Source organism: Argopecten irradians, chromosome 10 (assembly GCF_041381155.1).
Source record: "Argopecten irradians isolate NY chromosome 10, Ai_NY, whole genome shotgun sequence".
In the NCBI taxonomy this organism is placed as follows: Eukaryota; Metazoa; Mollusca; class Bivalvia; order Pectinida; family Pectinidae; genus Argopecten; species Argopecten irradians.
The window spans coordinates 34,677,064-34,695,509 of NC_091143.1; positions in this window are offsets into that span (position 1 = coordinate 34,677,064).

Below are 18,446 nucleotides of genomic sequence, written 5' to 3' on the forward strand. Positions count from 1 at the left end.
TGCGGAGACCGAGTTTTGCAGATTTAAAATAGAATGGAAATATCTTTGAATTTAGTGGTGCGAGAATTGTGGAAGATACCAATTAGCGGAGATAAACGTTCACGTATTAACTGATAAAAAAATTAAAAATAAAATAATTCTCACGCGAAAGAAAGTTAGTTTGCAGTATATGAGAACTGATGCATTTATATATAGGATCTTAATGAGTGTTCATTTCATATGAGATGTTATAAAACGAGTCTTTAGAAATGTTTTATTTCTTGTAAACCTTAGTAAAATCTCGGGATATCATGCGGTTTATGTGATATACTATCAAAGTCGTAACCTATCGAAGGTTTGTTCATGAGTGTAGAGCATTTCTGAAAACATATCCCGTGTACAACGACAATAAATATTTGAGAAGTTAGAAGAAAATTTCAGCAGAAATAAATACAGAAAAAAACGTGTCTAATTAAATGACAGTGGCTTTTTTAGAATTGGCACCAAACCAACAAAGAAGCAAATGAAAGCTACCATTTAAAAGCCGATTCATATATTGTAGTGTTCAATGAAATTACTACACATGGTTCAGAAATTGGTTTTCTTACTTTCTTTAAAGTAGAATACACGGTTATGACGTCATCAAGTTTAATCCAAAATCGATTCTAGATCATCAGTGACATGATTATTCCAAAATGTCGTTACATGAAATACTTAAAGAACAAAACAGAGTCAATGAAATCGACCGTTCGGTAAATGTAGTCGGAAAGGGAAATTTAATTACGGGCAGATGTTGAGACATCGTTGGTTGAATACGTGAAATACGGACCAAATAGAGCCACATATGTAAATGTAATCAGCTACAGCGTATTTTTGCCATTTCAATGCGTGTATTATGGTTCTTTCAGTCAAAGAATGTAATTATTTAAAATTCGGTATAATTATTTGGAATATAAACTTCGGTCTCCAGAAAAAGAGCTGGAAGGAATTGAGTAACCGACGTCTAAGAGATTTGTATTGCTCAAGCTGGGTTTTTTTTTTTTTTTTTTTTTTTTTTTTTAGTTGTTGGGGTTTTTTGGGTTTTTTTTTTTTTGGGGGGGGGGGGGGGGTGTTGTTGTTGTTGTGTTTTTCTACTTTGGCTTACTGCGGTGTACTGACCTTAATGGTTTTAATCTATAAAGAATTGATTGAAGCCATCGAAGGAGTGAAGATGCTTCAGTAGCATCCGTTTTCATAAAAAATATTTAAAATCATATACAGTGTATGTAGTTAGAAAGAGAAAGGAACACCAAACTAAGAGCTTTTTTCATGTTGTAATTGGTGTTTCAGAGACTATAGGCATCAGACTTAAAGAGCAGCATCCCTAAAACATGTCAAACAATTGATTTTTTTTTCAAAAGAAATTAAATAAAGGGAGAAAAAACACCGAACCTAGGAGTGGGCGTAACATGTGCATATTTAAATCTTTTTAGATCTGTTTTCAATTGCCAATTATCAGATAATGTTCTACATACTACGATGAAACCTATTATTTTAGCTTAAACTGTATTTTTCATGAGGTGTATGACGCAAACATTACTGTTCATGTATTTTTTAAAACAAAAGTTCGCTATTTTAATAATTTAAAACATTTGCCAACCATTAGTAGCTCATTTGGCATGTATATTACATTTCAGCAACAGGAATCATGCACACAACACAGAGCAGATTGTACGTAACAGAATGTGATAACGAGATTAGATAATTCAAGCAATTTCCTTTCTATTTTTTCTGTTCAGATTCTGAGAGTTCTGTGGGTTGACAAGATTATTCCCATTCATTGTACTTTTCAATGGAACAATGTGATGCTTATATAATCTAGCCTTAAAACATTATTCGCCTATGTTTCAGTACATTAGACACTAACCTAATAGTATTTGCTAACTTAGAGAATCTAAAGTCACTTTATAATTTAAGGATGATGATAGCGTTATCTCATATGTAATAATATGCCTATACTTCAGTGCAAAGCATATGGACATTGTCAATAAACCGTGTATATTGTTAAAATATCAATTGTTTTACATGTTATGGAAATGGTGCTCCTAAAATCTGATACCAAGAGCCTCTACAATACACCAAAACAAGATGAGGAAAAGTCTTAGTTTGGTATTCCTCTCTCTCTCTCCCTCGTTCCTTTCCCCCACCCCCGCACCCCTTTCTCTCTCTCTTGCTTCTCTCCCCAACCCACTCTCTGTCTCCCTCCCTCTCTCCCCCCTCTCTCTCCCTCCCTCTGTCCTCCCTCCCTCTCTCTCTTTATTACTGTGGATATCTTTGTTAAAATTCAATTGTTTAACATGTTTCGGAAATGATGCTCCTGAAATCTTATGCCAAGAGACTTCGCGATACTGTAAACCATCTTTTCTTTAGCGTGCGATTTATTTTCGCGAATTTCGCGATCAAGGTAAATTCGCGAAAGTACTCGGACGGAGTCGTTGCTATACTGAGTCTATTGTTATTTCCGCGACAAATTTTGATTTCTATGCTCCGTATGCGCGCTGGAGAATTATGCTACACAATTGCCAAATATTCTGCATGTTAATAATTTGTTTGCGTAATTTCGCGAATTTCGCGATTCAAGGTAAATTCGCGAAAGTTTATCTCCGCGAATTGATTTCTTGGAGAATTATTACACAATTAAATAAAATCCGCGAAATTTAACATTCGTGAAAGAAATTTGGTTTACAGTATACAGCTGATAACAGCATGTGGAAAACTGAATGAGGTTCATTGACACTGGTAGCCTGGCGGCCCTACCTATAATTCCAAGCTGTAACCCACCGCTGGGAATTATGGGTAGGGCCTCCAGGCTATGACACTGGTAGGGAAAACGAAAGTAGAACACTTAATCCATAGCCTGAAATGCGTTAAGGTCTTGTTACATTATGAAGATTGAAACTTGATAGCTCGCCTTATTTATCTCAATTATATTTGTTTTCTGAACCTGAAACAATTTTCTAGTGTTAGCCTATGTAGGTAATGTTCATCTAGCTATAATTATACCACAAACTATGGCAAGTGTTCTCTTTTCTAGCAATTTTTTTCGTCATTATCTTCAGTTTTTCAGTCATATTGAGAGTTAACCAATATAATAAATAGTTAACAATCCACGATATAACAATACTCTCTACAGTATCGCTATTGTGCTTTACATATTTTTGTATAACAGCTCGATCATCCAACATTATAATTCAATCTTTTATAGGTTTTTTTTCAATCTTATTCAGTAAAATTACTAGTTTCTTGTGGGGCTCTGCTTTCTGATTTATCACTAGACATTCATATGAGGAATCAGAGAGGCGTCAGTAAATTTAAACAAGATTTCAGGTATGCGATATCGTCAGCCAATCAGATGCGACGTTACAAACGGCTTCTTCATTTCTTTAATCTTCTTTAATCCAATGGTAAAACTCAGTTTAAGCAAAATGCGCACCCCATTCAAATGGTTACACTTACCCCATTTAAATATTCTAAACATGAATTCTTCAGGAAAACGGCAATTTTATTTTTTCGGCATCTTCATACCTAAAATAAGTGGTGGTAAAATGATTCGCTAATAATTTGGCTAAAATTAGCTTGTTGAAATTATTCTGAAGGCATCCAATCCTTTGAATTAGATTGCTTTGACCGAGGTGTGCATTGGTAATGTTTATCTAGTAGGTGATTTTCTTTTTTTATTATTTTGTGGTGAACCAAGCCAAAACAAAGCATTATCTTAGCATTCATTTTTATTGTTTTGTAAACATCTTTGTTATTGAACGTAATGACATATATATCATAATATTCGCGTCAAAATCAAAATGTATGTATTACTAATCATATACAAATAGCTAAGGTTTTATGAAAACCCCAATTGAGGTCTTTTAATTTTGACAAAGGATGGTCAAATTCTGACCAGTAGTCATTCCAATCTCACTTGCTTGACCGGAAACCTATATTTCGCTCTGATAATTGACCATTTCGCCATTACTATATAATTTCGACCCTACACTGTGGAGACATACACAGAATCCGTGTGAATGATTATGAAGACGTTTTTGAAACTGATTAGGAAACTTGTGGTTCGATATTTCCTAGAACTGTTTCGTGAACAGTGTAGCATTGTTACAGATGTACGACATTGAGAGAATGTATCGATGTTCCGGAAGTTCTGCACACCCCAGAAACATTAATCACAGACTAATGTGTATAATTCACAATCAGCTCGTATCTTCGCAGACGAATGTGTCTTTATTGCGAACCATTATATATAGGTGCGGCATCCAACTTCACGAGACGGGTCCATTTAGAAAGGAACTACGAGATAAATATTGTCTTTATGATCGTCACTATGAAAGATTTGTCAGATTGAAAACTGAAATACAAATGTAAAAGAATAAATGTCCAACATTATGGATGCGATTTATGTCAAAATCAAAGTTTTTAGTGAGCACATATGCATACTTTCATAGAACTGTGACGCTTTTGTGTCACTCGAAAACATAAACAAATAAAAAAAAATTATTGAAAGTATATATAGTTGTGTATTAAGTTGACAAGGCTGAAGTAAACTTACTCAGAATTTAGAAATAGCCATTGTGAGGTAATGTCTGTAATATCCGGAAATCTCCGGTAATTTCCGGTAATCTTCGCAAATTAACCTGATGACAAAGTGAGTGCCCAAATAAGGCACTATGTACCCTTAAAGGTTCTTTTAGATGAGACTAATCACGCCAACTAGATGTATATCGCCATTTTCAACTTTAAAAAAAATCAGAACACGTCGTGAATCTATAGCATGTGAACGTGTAAACTGTCATTAGGCGGTTTAAAAATATAAGTGCTTTTAGAAACAAATGTGTTTAATTAATGTTTCTTAGAATTGATTTCAGAAGATGGGAAGTATCACATAAATACGTTTGCCGAGACTGAGTTGAAAAAATGCTGTTTTGTGTTTATACAACATGCATACCATTAAACTGAAATCATAGACGGCATGACGAGTAGAAAGAGGTCAAGGTTACTGTGATGTAATGTGAATGGCATTCAAAGTTTATTCAGCTAATATACAAAATGAATACGCCACTTGACAACAAAAATATGAAGACCATGATTTTCAACTTAACCAGACTATTTTGTGGGCGCGCCACCAATCTGGTGACATTTTCGGTCATGCAATTCAATTTGTCGGATTCAACTGATCACACTAGCTTAGGTGGGTACACCATTCAACTGGTCAAATAAGCTAAATATAAGCAGCACGTCATTAAACTGATCAGATTAGCCAAGTGGGCACTCAATTCAACAGATCAAACTAGCTAAGTAGGCACGCCATTCACTCGTCGAAATAGCTAAACAGGCAAGCTATTCATTGGTTAGACTAGCTATGGGTAGTGCATGGGTACACCATTCAACATGTCTCACTAGCTAAATAGATAGTCTGTTCAACTGATCACACTAGCTAAGTGGACATCCCATTCAACTAATTAGACTAGCTAAGAGAGCACCCCCATTCAACTGGTCAAGCTAGCTAGGTGGGTACACCATTCAACTGGTCATATTAGTTAAGTGGACTGACATCCCCATTCAACTAATTAGACTAGCTAAGAGAGCACCCCCATTCAACTGGTCACACTAGCTAGGTGGGTACACCATTCAACTGGTCATATTAGTTAGGTGGACATCCCATTCAACTAATTAGACTAGCTAAGAGAGCACCCCCATTCAACTGGTCACACTAGCTAGGTGGGCACACCATTTAACTGGTCACATTAGTAAAGTGGGCACACCATTCAACTGGTCACATTAGTTAAGTGGGCACACCATTCATCAAGTCACATTAATCAAGTGGACACACCATTCCATCTGGTCACATTAGTAAAGTGGGCACACCATTCATCTGGTCACATTAGTCAAGTGGGCACACAATTCATCAAGTCACATCAGTAAAGGTAAAGTGAACAAACCATTCATCAAGTCACATAAGTTAAGTGGGCACACCATTCAACTGGTCACATTAGTTAAGTGGGCACACCATTCAACTGTTCACATTAGTTTAGTGGGCACACCATCAACTGTTCACATTAGTTAAGTGGGCACACCATTCAACTGGTCACATTAGTTTAGTGGGCACACCATTCAACTGGTCTCATTAGTTAAGTGGGCACACCATCAACTGTTCACATTATTAGTTAAGTGGGCACACCATTCAACTGTTCACATTAGTTTAGTGGGCACAACCATTCAACTGTTCACATTAGTTTAGTGGGCACACCATTCAACTGGTCACATTAGTTAAGTGGGCACACCATTCAACTGGTCACATTAGTTAAGTGGGCACAACCATCAACTGGTAACATTAGTTAAGTGGGCACACCATTCAACTGGTCACATTAGTTAAGTGGGCACACCATTCATCACTGGTCACATTAGTTAAAGTGGGCACACCATTCATCTGGTCACATTAGTAAAGTGGGCACACCATTCATCTGGTCACATTAGTTAAGTGGGCACACCATCAACTGTTCACATTAGTTAAGTGGGCACACCATTCAACTGGTCACATTAGTTAAGTGGGCACACCATTCAACTGGTCACATTATAGTTTAAGTGGGCACACCATTCAACTGTTCACATTAGTTTAGTGGGCACACCATCAACTATTCACATTAGTTAAGTGGGCACACCATTCAACTGGTCACATTAGTTAAGTGGGCACACCATTCAACTGTCTCATTAGTTAAGTGGGCACACCATCAACTGTTTCACATTAGTTAAGTGGGCACACCATTCAATTGTTCACATTAGTTTAGTGGGCACACCATTCAACTGGTCTCATTAGTTAAGTGGGCACACCATCAACTGTTCACACATTAGTTAAGTGGGCACACCATCAACTGGTCACATTAGTTAAGTGGGCACACCATCAACTGTTCACATTAGTTAAGTGGGCACACCATTCAACTGGTCACATTAGTTAAGTGGGCATACCATTCAACTGGTCACATAGTTAAGTGGGCACACCATTCAAGTGGTCACATTAGTAAAGTGGGCACACCATTCAACTGGGTCTCATTAGTTAAGTGGGCACACCATTCAACTGGTCACATTAGTAAAGTGGGCACACCATTCAACTGGTCACATTAGTTAAGTGGGCACACCATTCAACTGGTTCACATTAGTTAAGTGTGGCACACCATTCAACTGGTCACATAAGTTAAGTGGGCACACCATTCAACTGGTCACATTAGTTAAGTGGGCACACCATTCAACTGTTCACTTAGTTAAGTGGGCACACCATTCAACTGTTCACAAATTAGTTAAGTGGGCACACCATCAACTGTTCACATTAGTTAAGTGGGCACACCATTCAACTGGTCACATTAGTTAAGTGGGCACACCATCAACTGTTCACATTAGTTAAGTGGGCACACCATTCAACTGGTCACATTAGTAAAGTGGGCACACCATTCATCTGGTCACATTAGTTAAGTGGGCACACCATTCAACTGGTCACATTAGTTAAGTGGGCACACCATTCAATGGTCATAGGTCACACTGGTCACATTAGTTAAGTGGGCACACCATTCAACTGGTCACATTAGTTAAAGTGGGCACACCATTCAACTGGTCACATTAGTTAAGTGGGCACACCATTCAACTGGTCACATTAGTTAAGTGGGCACACCATTCAACTGGTCACATTAGTTAAGTGGGCACACCATTCAACTGGTCACATTAGTTAAGTGGGCACACCATTCAACTGGTCACATTAGTTAAGTGGGTACACCATTCAACTGGTCTTATTATTTAAGTGGGCACACCATTCAAACTGGTCTTCATTAGTTAAGTGCACACCAGCATTCAACTGGTCCATTAGTTAAATGGGCACACCATTCATACTGGTCCAATAGTATAAGTAACTTGCACACCATTCATCTGGTCACATTAGTTAAGTGGGCACACCATTCAACACATTAGTTAAGTGGGCCACCATTCAACTGGTCACATTAGTTAAGTGGGTACACCATTCAACTGGTCACATTAGTGAAGTGGGCACACCATTCAACTGGTCACATTAGTTAAGTGGGCACACCATTCAACTGGTCACATTAGTTAAGTGGGCACACCATTCAACTGGTCACATTAGTTAAGTGGGCACACCATTCAACTGGTCACATTAGTTAAGTGGGACACACCATTCAACTGGTCACATTAGTTAAGTGGGCACACCATTCAAATGGTCTATTAGTTAAGTGGGCACACCATCAACTGGTCACATTAGTTAAGTGGGCACACCATCAACTGGTCACATTAGTTAAGTGGGCACACCATTCAACTGGTCACATTAGTTAAGTGGGCACACCATTCAACTGGTCACATTAGTTAAGTGGGCACACCATTCAACTGGTCACATTAGTTAAGTGGGCACACCATTCAACTGGTCACATTAGTTAAGTGGGCACACCATTCAACTGGTCACATTAGTTAAGTGGGCACACCATTCAACTGGTCACATTAGTTAAGTGGGCACACCATTCAACTGGTCACATTAGTTAAGTGGGCACACCATTCAACTGGTCTCATTAGTTAAGTGGGCACACCATTCATCTGGTCACATTAGTTAAGTGGGCACACCATTCAACTGGTCACATTAGTTAAGTGGGCACACCATTCAACTGGTCACATTAGTTAAGTGGGCACACCATTCAACTGGTCACATTAGTTAAGTGGGCACACCATTCAACTGGTCACATTAGTTAAGTGGGCACACCATTCAACTGGTCACATTAGTTAAGTGGGCACACCATTCAAAACTGGTCTCATTAGTTAAGTGGGCACGCATTCAGACTTCACATTAGTTAAGTGGCACACCATTCAAACTGGTCTCACATTAGTTAAGTGGGCACACCATTCAACTGGTCACATAATTATTTAAGTGTTTGCACACCATTCAACTGGTCCACATTAGTTAAGTGGGCACACCATTCAACTGGTCACATTAGTTAAGTGGGCACACCATTCAACTGGTCACATTAGTTATTAGTGGGTACACCATTCATTCAACTGGTCACATTAGTTAATGTGGGCACACCATTCAACTGGTCACATTAGTGAAAGTGGGCACACCATTCAACTGGTCACATTAGTTTAAGTGGCACACCATTCAACTGGTTCACATTAGTTAAGTGGGCACACCATTCAACTGGTCACATTAGTTAAGTGGGGCACACCATTTAAACACCATTCATATGGTCACATTATTTAAGTGGGCACACCATTCAATCTGGTCACATTTAGTTAAGTGGGCACACCATTCAACTGGTCACATTAGTTAAGTGGGGCACACCATTCAACTGGTCACATTAGTTAAGTGGGCACACCATTCAACTGGTCACATTATTTAAGTGGGCACATCATTCAACTGGTCACAACACCATTCAACTGGTCTCATTAGTTAAGTGGGCACACCATTCATCTGGTCACATTAGTTTAAGTGGGCACATCATTCAACTGGTCACATTAGTTAAGTAGTGGGGCACACCATTCATCTGGTCACATTAGTTAAGTGGGGCCCACCATTCAACTGGTCACATTTAGTTAAGTGGGCACCATTCATACTGGTCACATTAGTTAAGTGGGCACACATTCAACTTGGTCACTATAATTAAAGTGGGCACACCATTCAACTGGTCCTCATTAGTTAAGTGGCACACCATTCAACTGGTCACATTAGTTAAGTGGGTACACCATTCAACTGGTCACATTAGTAAAAGTGACACACCATTCAACTGGTCACATTAGTTAAGTGGGCACACCATTCAAACTGGTCTCTTAATTAAGTGGCACACCAATGTGTTAGCACACACATTCAACAGGTCTCAGTAGTTAAGGTCGCGCACACCATGTCTGCTTCAGCACATTAGTGTGAGTGGGCACTCACCATTCAACTCGGTCCCATGAGTTAAAGTGGGCCACACCATTACACTGGTCACATCAGTTGAAGTGGGCACACTCCATTCTACCTGATCTCATTAGTTTAGTGTGCACACCATGCAAACTGGTTCACATTAGTTAAAGTTGGTACACCATTCAACTGGTCACTTCATTAGTTAAGTGGGGCACACCATTCAAAATTGTCTCATTAGTTAAGTGGGCACACCATTCAACTGGTTCACATTAGTTCTCTTAGTTGGCACCACATTCAACTGTTCACATTAGGTGTGTTGGCACACCATTCAACTGTTCAACATATTCGTTAATTTCCTTTTAAGTGGGTACACCCCCCTGTCTATAAATGTGTACACCATTCAATATTTATTATAGTGGGAACCAAGTATGGTAAAGTATTATGATTTTGTGTTGATACTAATCTCCACTATCTTTAGGTGGGGTGATTTTAAAGGGGATAGCAAAAAAATTTGCGTCGACCTTTGTCCCCCCCCACCCCTCAAGTCCACACACCCCCCCCCCGCCCCCCCACTACGATCTTCATCTTCCCAACTGCTCACTGGCCTAACTCTTGTAAATATGAGGATTCAGCACTCGGCGAGGAGAGAACAAACTGAACCCAATCGTACAGAAGGCCCTGCAAAAGGAACGAAAGGGCTTGCAAAGACATAAGCATTCTCCATCGTAAAACCATCACACACCATCAAAGCTACAACACTGCTAAGGACACACAGAGAACATTAATTAACTACACGGGACATCATGGGGGGGGGGGGGGGGGGGGGGTTGAAGAAACATCAAGAGACGACAAGAATTACAAAACGCGTATTTCTGGTTAATGTTTGACGCTCCAGAGAGAGCTTTTCTACTATGAGATAAGTCCGGAGGGGGGGGTTTTAAGAGAAGTCGTAATGTGCGTCGTAACCGGCCTGGATGAATCTGAGGCTTGTTTAACCCCATTAACGACAAAGTTCTTATCAATGAAAATTGATTTTGTGTAAAGCAGCGCGGTTTATATAAAAAAATTGGGCTAAACATTCAAAGTTAAGCCCCAACACGCACAAATTAGTTACATAAATAACGCTTCTGATCAAAAATAGATGAAAAACACATATAAATGAAATTCAACCTGTTTCCCAACTTTGGAAATGAAACCATGATCCGCGGGGAGAGTTTCCCAATTATGGTACACAACACGCTTTTTGTAGTAACAACGTCGTAAAAAAAAAAGTCACGTGTATATACCTCATTCATGCTATTGGCCGAAGTTATTGAATTGTATTATGAGTAACGAGTGATCACGTGATTGTGTGTTTACTTCCAAATATAGTGATTTTCTCATACCTGTTATTTAATATATATAATATAATTTGGTCTTTTGAGACGGAAATTTTATTTTCTTTGTGTTACATTGATCGATTCTGAACCCAAAAATAGGTAAATATAAATTTAGAATTCTACGAATTTAGCCGGGAGTAACCGATCTTCGCTGATCCTAGATTAGACGGTTCGACCTATTGAATTGGTCAATTAGCTTTATATCATTTACAGATAAAAAGTGGAAATGACAATTTTATAACCCATTGAAGACCATTGTTTATAGTAAAACAGTACATATGTGCAAGGCAAAATGATATGCGTGCAATATTAATAACATTTTGGAGTCTAATTATTTTCAAATAAATCAATTTTCCGAAGAAATGGTAAGCAAACTATCACTATATTTGGAAGTAAACACACAATCACGTGAGTTCTAGTTACCCATAATATTTACATTCTTTGTTTCGGCCAATGGTATGAATGAGGTTTGAGCACGTGACTTGTTTTTACTACGTTTTTACTACAAAATGTATTCATGAAATTCAATGTGGTTTTACGACTTTGGAATTAAAACCACGTCCCGGGATGATTGTTATCCCAAAGGTTGAGCAAATATTATATTTTTGTACATTGCCATTAAGACCGTAAAAAAAAAAATCGTTATGCCTTTATATAAGTGTAGCGGAGCATGTAAATATGTTTGTATGTATATGGACAGTGCAACCTAACAAGTTAAGCTGGTGTCCTAATGTGTATGGTGTATACAGAACCTGTACTGGTAGATATAGCTACTAGTAAAGGTGATTCTGCTAAAGAAAGATTTGAAAAGAATTGGAAGAAATGGGAAAAACTGGTTAGTGTTGTAAAAGGTATACATTATTTGTCCAGAATTTCTTTTTTTTTTTTTTTTTTTGATTTTACTTTTCTTGTTTATTTATCTTCCTGACCTTGAATGTTATTGCCACAATTAATAAAATTTTGCTTTTCTTTGCAATGTTGAATATTTGATGTCTCATAGTTACAACCCACCTTTCTATCTCTGTCTGTCTGTCTACATGTCTGTTTGTCTGTTTAGTCTGTCTGTCTGTCTACATGTCCGTCTGTCATGTCTCTGTCTGTCTGTCTGTCTAGTCTGCCTGTCTGTCTGTCTACATGACTGAGTCTGTCTTCTGTCTGTCTCTGTCTGCTTGTCTCTGTCTGTCTGAGTGCGTGTGTCTGTCTGTCCCCCCCCCTCTCTCTCTCTCTCCTTTGTTTTTGGTATGTTTGTTCTGTTTGTTTGTACACAAACCAATTAAAAATATTTAAAGAAATAAAACTCATTCAGATCAATTTGGATGCTTACATGTAACATGTACAGTGATTACTCATACAATTATCTTTTTTATGGATGATGTCGATGTTTGTGATATCATATATAATGTTATGTTTGAGGATAAGAGGATATGTGATAACATTGATTATGATATCAAAAATATAAGATTTATTGATCATGATATTAAAAATACAGGTAGTAAGATATTTTGACAATGATGATGATCATGGTAATGATGATGCGAATTGAGTGATGATGTTAGTGTGCAAAGCTGTAACTATAGTGATGTTATTTACTAATGAGTTTTGATGAATTTGCGAGCGCCCGAAAGCGCGAGATTTTGGTGTTTTGGGGTCCGGGGGGTCTCCCCCGGAAAAATTACGATTTAGAATGGCTTAGATGAGTTTCACGATGCATTTTGATGAATTTGCGAGCGCCTTAAGGCGCGAGAATTTGGTGTTAGGGGGGTCCGGGGGTCTCCCCTGGAAAAAAATAATTACGATTTAGAATGGCTGAAATGAGTTTTACGATGTATTTTAATGAGTATAAAGCGTTCTTAACATGGTATTTTTTTCGATTTAAAGCTACCTGCATTTAAAAATGATAATTGTGTCGTCATAACATTATGCAACCCTACTCGATCTGAATATACCGGCTTTACACCATCGGCACATTGTTGTGTAACATAAAAAAATGAATTATTTGTCTCGCTAAGACATATAAACCAATTGATCTTTTAAGAGACATTTTTTTAAATAGTACATACAGTGTAGAATCCCTTGATGGACATTTTTAGTCGTGTTCGTCGTGTGTATGAATGTTTTACTATTTAAGTTTTGACATTATGTGCCTGAACGTTTTAGGAAATGCACCGCGCAGTGGAAAATTTTCTAGAATGAAGTACGAAAAATGTGCAGGAGGACCTTTTTTTTCTTTCAGATAAGCATTTTTTTAAAAAAATTCAGTAGGCGAAAATAGGGGGGGGGGGGCAAAAAGACATGTTTGCCCCCCCACCCTCCTGGGGAATGAGGGGGCCATATTCATCATTTGAACAATAATTAGTGTTTAATCGTGTATACATAAGTCTAATTAACACAAAAAATAATATAAAATAAATTTCATTATTTATTTTGCCTTTGGTCATGCGCAATCAGTACTTCATTCCATATAGGATATAGTGCCACGGATTTTTTTTTCGGATGCAATTAAATATTTTTTAATATTTTTAACTTGAAGTAAAATTAGAAACTCAAACTTTTCAACGACGGTAATGGGTGTTAAGTAAGTAACTTTTGTAACTGAAGAAAAATACTAAATCGTCTGCTCCTGTTTTTGATAGTGAAAAAATACCATTTGTCAGTGGTGGAGCATCTTTAAGCAATTAGATATAGGTACGGTAGGATTGTCGGCTAGGCCTGTGTTGTTTTCTGTGTTCTTTGTGTTGTAGATATTTCATGTTCTATTTGTGATAAATAGTTCATTGTTAAAAGGAGTTGCATGTTCTTCCTCTCAGCAAACAGACTAAGTTTTATAACTATCCACAGACTAAGACTAAGTTATAACTATCCACAGACTAAGACTAAGTTATAACTATCCACAGACTAAGACTAAGTTATAACTATCCACAGACTAAGACTAAGTTATAACTATCCACAGACTAAGACTAAGTTATAACTATCCACAGACTAAGATCTAAGTTTTATAACTATCCACAGACTAACGAAAGTTAAAGTTTATAAACTAAGTTTTATCCACAGACTAACGAAAGTTATAACTATCCACAGACCTAAGTTATAACTTAATCCAACTCACAGACTAAGACTAAGTCTAAGTTAAAACTATCCACAGGACTAAGGGACTAAGATAATAAACTATCCACGAGATCTAAGACTAAGTTAAGAACTAAACTATCTCCACAGAACTATCCAAGACTAAGTTATTTAACTATCCACAGACTAAGACTAAAGGGACTAACGAATGATATAAACTAACCGACAGACTAACGTTATAACTATCAACTGAAAAAAAAAAGGTATAAATAACCACAGACTATCAGAAAGTTATAACTCATCAGACTAACGCGAAAGTTATAAACTATCCACACGAAACTAACGATCCCACAGACTAACGAAAGTTATAACTATCCCACAGACTAACGAAAGATCTAAGACTAAGTTATAACGAAAGTTATAAACTATCCACACTTACTAACGAAAGTATTATAACTACTATCCACAGACTAAGCGACTAAGTTATAACTATCCACAGACTAACTACTAGACTAATGATCATAAGACTATACAAACGAAAGTTTTAACTATAACAGAATTAACGAGAGCTTATAACTATCCACAGACTAACAGACTTAAGTTATAACTATAGCAACAAGACTAACGTAACTAACATTCCAAAGACTTCACAGACTAAGTGTATAACTATCCACAGACTAAGACTAAGTTATAACTATCCACAGACTAAGACTAATGTTATAAACTATTCCACAGACTAAGACTAAGTTATTAACTATCCACAGACTAAGACTAAGTTATAACTATCCACACAGACTAATCCACAGACTAAAGACTAAGTTATAACATATCCACAGACTAAGACTAGTTATAACTATCCACAGACTAAGACTAAGTTATAAACTATCCCAGACAGACTAAATAACTATCCACAGACTAGACTCAGTTATAACTATCCACAGACTAAGACTAAGTAATTAACTATCCACAGAATAACGAAAGTTATAACTATCCACAGGACTAACGAAAGATTATAACTATCCACAGACTAACGAAAGACTAACGAAAGTTATAACTATCCACAGACTAAGACTAAGTTATAACTATCCACAGGGGCGAGTCCGGAGTAGTTTGACATTCATTTCAAACTGGGTCCCTTTTATATAACACACGCTTCGGTGAAAAATCGATGCAATCATATTTATATGAAAATCAATCCGTTTCCTAACTTTGGAAATTAAACCACGATACGCGGGGGGGTTTTCCTCATAATGGTACAAAACACGCTTTTTGTAGTAACAACGTAGTAAAAAGAAGTCACGTGCTTATACCTCATTCATGCTATTGGTCGAAATTATTGAATGGTATTATGAGTAACAAGTGATCACGTAAATGTGTGTTTACATAAAAATATAGGAATTTCTCTTACATGTTAATTATATGTATATAATTTGGCCTTTTTTCGGAAATCTTATTTTCTTTGTGTTATATTGATCTATTATGAAACAAAAAAGGTAAATATACATTTAGAATTCTATGAATTTAGACGGGAGTAGCCGAATTTCGCTGATCCTTGATTAGACGGTCAGACCGATTGAGTTGGTCAATTCGCATAACATCATTTATAGATAAAAAGCGGCAATGGCAGTTTTCTATCTCATTTCAGACCATCATTTATAGTAAAACAGTACATATGTGCAAGGCAAAATAATGTGCATGCAATATTTACAACATTATAGAGTCTAAATATTTTCAAATAAATCAATTTTCCGAAGAAATGGTAAGCAAACTATCACTATATTTGGAAGTAAACACACAATCACGTGATTACTAGTTACCGATAATACATTGTATGTTTCGGCCAATGGCATGAACGAAGTTTTGAGCACGTGACTTGTTTTACTACGTTTTTACTACAACAAATAGATGCAATTATATATTCATGAAATTCAATGTAGTTAACGACTTTGGAGGTAAAACAACATCCCGGAAGGATTATTATCCTAAAAGCTGTGCCAATAGGGGCGTAGGAAGCGGGGGCGGCGGGATGGGCTATGTCTTAAATTTTAAATTAAAACAAATAGCTGGACCCCCAAACATCTAAATTATCGGACAATTTCTGTGCATATTTATTTCCTGCTAGCGATACCACTTGTATGTTCAGATCGAGCAGGGGTTTACATTCGAAACAGTCTTATACAGATTCATACATATTGACCAACTTATGGAATTTCTCAAAACTTTTAATTTGTACAGCGATTCCGGAAAACGAGGACTAAATTTTTAACTTCATCTCAATCAAGGGGGTGAGGGGATTGCCTATAAAGGCCACTTGTCTGTAAAGGCCACCTGTCTATAAAGGACACATGATTATAAAGGACACCTCTATATAAAGGACACATGTCTATAAAGGAAACCTGTCTATAAAAGAACACTTGTCTATAAAGAACATATGTCAGTAAAGAACATCTTAAAGGACACCTGTCTATAAAAGACACCTGTTTATGAAGGACAACTGTCTATGAAGGACACTATAAAGGACACCTGTCCATAAAAGACACTACAAAGGACACATGACTATAAAGGACACCTGTCCATAAAGGACACCTGTCTATAAAAAAAAACACATGTCTATAAAAGACACTATAAAGGACACATGACTATAAAGGACACCTGTCCATAAAGGACACCTGTCTATAAAAGACACTATAAAGGACACCTGTCTATAAAGGACACCTGTCTATAAAGGACACCTGTCTATAAAGGACACCTGTCCATAAAGGACACCTGTCCATAAAAGAACACCTGTCTATAAAAGACACTATAAAGGACACATGACTATAAAGGACACCTGTCCATAAAAAAGACACCTGTATAAAGAACACCTGTCTATAAAGGACACATGTTTATAAAGGACACATGTCTATAAAGGACATCTGTCTATAAAGGACACCTGTCTATAAAGGGCATATCCCTATTGTACAATTTAATAGATAATTGTTCTGTATGGTGGAGAACTGTCTATAAAGGACACCTGTCTATAAAGGGCATATCCCTATTGTACAATTTAATAGATAATTGTCCTGTATGGTGGAGAACTGTCTATAAAGGACACCTGTCTATAAAGCGCATATCCCTATTGTACAATTTAATAGATAATTGTTCTGTATGGTGGAGAACTGTCTATAAAGGACACCTGTCTATAAAGGGCATATCCCTATTGTACAATTTAATAGATAATTGTTCTGTATGGTGGAGAACTGTCTATAAAGGACACCTGTCTATAAAGGACACATGTTTATAAAGGACATTTGTCCAATATGGCAGACTCATTAACTCAATTTTGAAATGAATCGCAATTTGAACCATTGACAATGCCGACTAACAATGGAAGGGGAACAACCCAGAATAGCACGTATACTGTACATGAATATTGAGCTTCGAATCCGGGTAGACAGATTTGATATTCGATTGGCACTTGTTATTCATGTTGGTTCGTTTAACACAGTTCTAATTTTTAAAATGATGTGTCATTAATCTGGTTTAATGTTAGTGTGGTGTATGAGGATGCAAAGCATATTGAAATCAATAGCGCTCATCGGCTTCACAGTCTGATATCTTGTAGAACACAAATCACTAACCACAGGCATTTGGCTCTATAGACATCTTTCTCTATTTATAACTCGTTCGACCATATAACATTACCCAATTTCAGAAAAAGTATGTTTATTAACATACCATATAAGATGTGACAATGGGAATACTCTCAATTCGACAGCCAGATAATTTCTCTTTAATTTGATATATGATACAATATATATCATGTCGTATCATATACATGTCACTAGGTATCCAGAAACATCGGAGAAAACTGACAGATTTCATCTGATCGGACACTGGTGTCCTCCGATAAACTTGCCAGGGCTCTAATGGGTTGTATTCAAAAACCACTGCATGTCAACACTTCAACTTCATAAGAATGAAAAGTTTGGTAGAAAACAAACGTACCGGTATGTTAGTGTATATCTATATACCATCATTTGCTCATTTATACAGCCCTTTGTTCGCACGCAAAAATTTCCGATTAAAAAACTTGTGTCTCTAACCGCCATGTTAGT